This window comes from Micromys minutus (genome assembly GCF_963924665.1).
Source record: "Micromys minutus genome assembly, chromosome: 22".
NCBI lineage: Eukaryota > Metazoa > Chordata > Mammalia > Rodentia > Muridae > Micromys > Micromys minutus.
In genome coordinates this window covers 45,012,817-45,017,011 of record NC_137957.1, presented here as the reverse complement: position 1 = coordinate 45,017,011, position 4,195 = coordinate 45,012,817, and positions in this window count along the sequence as shown.

Here is a 4,195-nt window from a genome sequence, read left to right as displayed (position 1 = left end):
GGGAGAGACAGACCTGGTGACGTCCTATAGCACTCAAGCAGACAGAGATGAAGTGACAGTCACTGAGTCGAGCTGCGGATAAAGAGATGCATCAGTGCAAGACGAGGTGGGGGAAGGCAGGACGGAATCCTCTGGATGAAGACGTCTAGAACAAAGTGTGGGAGCTGGCGAGGTGGCTCGGTTTAGTGCTTGCCACAAACAGGAGGACCTGAGTTTCGATTCCAGCCCCCCAGGAGAGAGCCAGATGTGTGGCAGTGAGGTACCTATAATCTTCCAGCTGGGGAGACAGAGCCAGAAGGATCCTGGAGCTCATAGCTATCCGAATTGGTCAGCTCCCTGCATACGACACCCATCCAAGAACAAAATCTAGTCATTAGGACTTAAAGAAACACAATCATAAATGGAAGTTACTCAAAAACTAGAAGAGAATTGAGGTTAAAAAAAAAAAAACCTACAAGAGGTTAGTAGCTTACGGTCCACCAGAATGTCACGGGGTTACAGAGTATAACACGGCAGTTCCATTTGATCTGTCACCAAAGCTCAGGAATACTTTGTACACAAGGAAATTCAGACATTCAGTTATCCAATGTGGAGACGCACCGTTTTCTTACTAATAGAAGAAGGAAAAATAAATGGAACCGTTTTCTAGGTGTTGTAAATCCCAGTTCCAGCTAAAGAAAAAAAAAAAAAAAAAAGCGGATAAGCCCAGAGCCAGCAATCAGCAGAGATGTGTACTCTGTTCCCAGGGCAACAGGACATGCGTAGCTTTCTGGAGACAATAAGGAAACATGGTAACAGGAGCCATGACATGGCTCACTCTCATCCTCTGTCCTGGCAACTGGGTCGTAAGGAGATTGACTCTAAATGAAAATAGAAGCTTGTTTTTCAGTAGTAACGTTGATACTGGCATATCTTTCCTAAGTGAGAGAGATCACTGGGCAAAAACAATAGAGAATTGGTTACAAGTTTAAGATGTTTTGTAAATTTAAAAAATGTTATTTTAGTGTATGCACACACACATGCCCCAGTGCATGTGTGGAGGTCAGAATACGACTTGCAAGAGTCACTTGCCTTCCACCATGTGGGTCCTGGGGACCAAATTTAGGTCGATGACGCCTTACTCTCAGCCATCTTGCAGAATCCCCCTCCCCATTTTTATATTAGAGAAGTGTCATCTGTTTGCGGTGTCACAGCGAGTTACACATCCACGGCACATGGGGCTGATGGCGTCATCCCACACATGATGTGGGCTCCACCGCAAATAGTCACATTTCTGCCACTGACTCTTGACAGTGAGTCAGGACCAGAATCAACCCAATCCAATTAAAATCAAAGCAGGGGCTGAGGAGCTGGCTCAGCAAAGAACTTGCTGGGTTGGTAGGAAGACTGAGTTTAGATCCTCAGCACCCACTTAAAAAGTGGGCGTGGCAATGCACAGCTGTCACTCCCGTGCCATGGAGGCAAAGAGGAGGATCCGGGGGCTCATTACTCAGCCAGTCCAGCCAATCAGTGAGCTCCAAGTACGTGCACCAAAAAATAAGGCAAAGAGCAGTTGAGGAAGATATTCATTGAGGACCCCTGGCCTCTGCACAAAGCGTGCCACTCCATATGCTCGCATATGCATATGATGCACACATGCACTTCATGTATATCTGTGTGCACGTACAAAACCTATGGAAACAGAAAAAATACAGTAGACAGCTATTTTCAGGCACTTGGACTCCAAGATCCGTTGGATCACCAAGGCAAGGGAGCAAAGGGGGTGTTGGGTCCAATATTGCTGAGTCTTTATTTTTTTTCATAGATGGAATCTCTTGTATCCAGGCTGGCCTTCAGCTCACAGTGTGGCTGAGGATGACCTTGAACTTCTGATCCGCCTGAATACTGGGATAAATAGGTGTTGCTACCACACCTGTTTTATGAGTTGCTGGGGCTGGAACCCACGATTTGATGCAACTGCGCTCCCAGCCCCTTTGTGAAGACTCTCTGCCTGGAGGAAATTAATGCCCAGCCTGTGATCACAGAGGAGGAATGCCTGCAATCCTGTTAATAATTCAGGACCAAGTTTGGGAAGGCCAAGCAGGCTAGAGCTGGGTGAAGCTCTGGTAGAGAGAGCAACAGGAGAATGTGCATGCTGAGTAAAAGTCCAGCTAAGGGTGTGTTTAAGAACTGAGCCTCCCAAAGGTTCCAACATTGCCCAGTAGCATCATGAACTGGGGACCACATCTTTGACACAGGAGCGTCTGGGGATATATATCTACCCAAACTGTAGCAAGACACAACCCCAACTGAAACAGAAGCCCAGTCATTCAGTTTCATTCAAATGAAAGATGTTTGCTTTCTTTCGTTGTAATAAACACATGGCCCAATGCAATGTGAGAAAGGCTTATTTGGTCCATCACTGGGGAAGATGTTGTAGCAAGAACTCAAGCAGGAACCCAGAGGCAGGAACCAAAGCAGAAAACTTTGCTTATTGGCTTGTTTCTCCTATGTTGCTAGGCTACCTTTCTTATACAGCCCAGGCCCACTGCCTAGGGATGGCACCACCCACAGTGGGCTGGACTGATCTGGGCAGTTCTTTGGTTGAGGTCCTCTCTTCCCGGGTGACAGGTTTGTGCCAACTTGACAGGTACATATTGAGTTCAAGGCTAGTCTGGACTACATAGAAAGACCCTGTCTCAAAAAGAAAACCACACAACCAAACCAACCAACCACAACAGCAAAAGGACAAGCCTTTAAACGTGAAAATGGGCAAAGACTTTGAATAGCTCCTTCTTTGAAGGAGATATAGAATTATGTATGTATATTAACATAAAGCAATGCAAATTGTCTAAATGTGTGATTCAGATACACACAGTGAAACTCAGAAATGAATCACAAAATGATTCTGAGTTCAATATTCAATGGGATACTTTAAAATGGATTTAAGAAGACATATTTTTAGGGAGCTTAAATTGGTTTGGGTGGGTGATGGATAAAGATGACTTTGGTAACATGATCCTGGATTTTCAATCATCTCTTGGTAATAAACACATTGTATCCCACGAGGCTCCCTTTTGGATGTACACTGCTTCTAGGCAGAAGGTGCTGGGGGCTGTCTCTGCTGATACTTTTGGGGGGCTGGCTGTGTTTCATCTAGTAGAGGCTCTCTCTGTTCTGAGTGGTGCAGAGGTGGGGGCGTGGCTTGTTCTGGACCCAGCAGGGCCTAAGGAGCAGGAACTGGCAACGTGTTCATTGTCAGCATGTAAATCTTCGGTTGTTCCAGTCAGCCAGGGCTCACCCACAGATCTTTCCAGAATCTTCTGGCTTCCATTTCTTGACCTTATTGCTGGCATCCGCTGTGCCTGGTCATCGGGCAGAGGTTGAGGACCCCTATGGCTTTGGGTTGGATGCCGCAGGCCCCTGTGAGGCTGTGGTGCAGGTCTGACCTTCCAGTGCCCATCCTCCTCAGCGGAAGTGACAGGGCCCTGTGCCTCTCTGCCCCTCACGCGTGTGCTTTGGGCTGAAAAGTTCCTCATTGCTGTGACCCGAGGCCACGGTCTAGAGCTGCGTCATACTCCACGAGCTTCTTGGATCGACTGTGGTAAGGGCAGATGAAGGAATTAGCTGTGATCTGACCTTTGGGGGCCTCAGTTTCTCCATCTGTAAAGTCAAGGTGATACATTTGGTACAGATGGGATTTAGAAGGAACACATTTTCAAACACAGTGTAAAACTACGTGTGTGTCCACCCCCAACCCCTGCTTCCTGGCAGAGAGCTCAGGTGCTCTCCCCTGGTAAAATATGCGAATATTTCGGCAAGAAACGCTCAGATTTTCACAGTAAGTGGGACACGCACAGACTATAATTAGGCTCATGTTAGCTAAGGTCAGGGCTTGCTGCCAAGTGAGCTTACCTCAATTCTGTCTTTAAAACAAATCCTTTAAGGATTTTCCCCCTTTAATATTCAAGGGTTTTATAAGTTTCAAAGCTGCAGATGAGGAGTGTGGAGTTCCTCTGTTCAGAAGCTCGGCTGAAGCCTGGGGCTCTGTGCAAACCGATTCAGGGCATTCTCCTGGAGACCCATAGTTTGGGCCCATCACTTGGCAAGCAGAGGAAGAAAAGGGGACCCTGTTTCTCAGGGTAAACGTCAGCCCAACCTACCCTCAGCTGAATTTTTACGCAGTGCACACTACCTGTGCAGTCAGACCCATTGC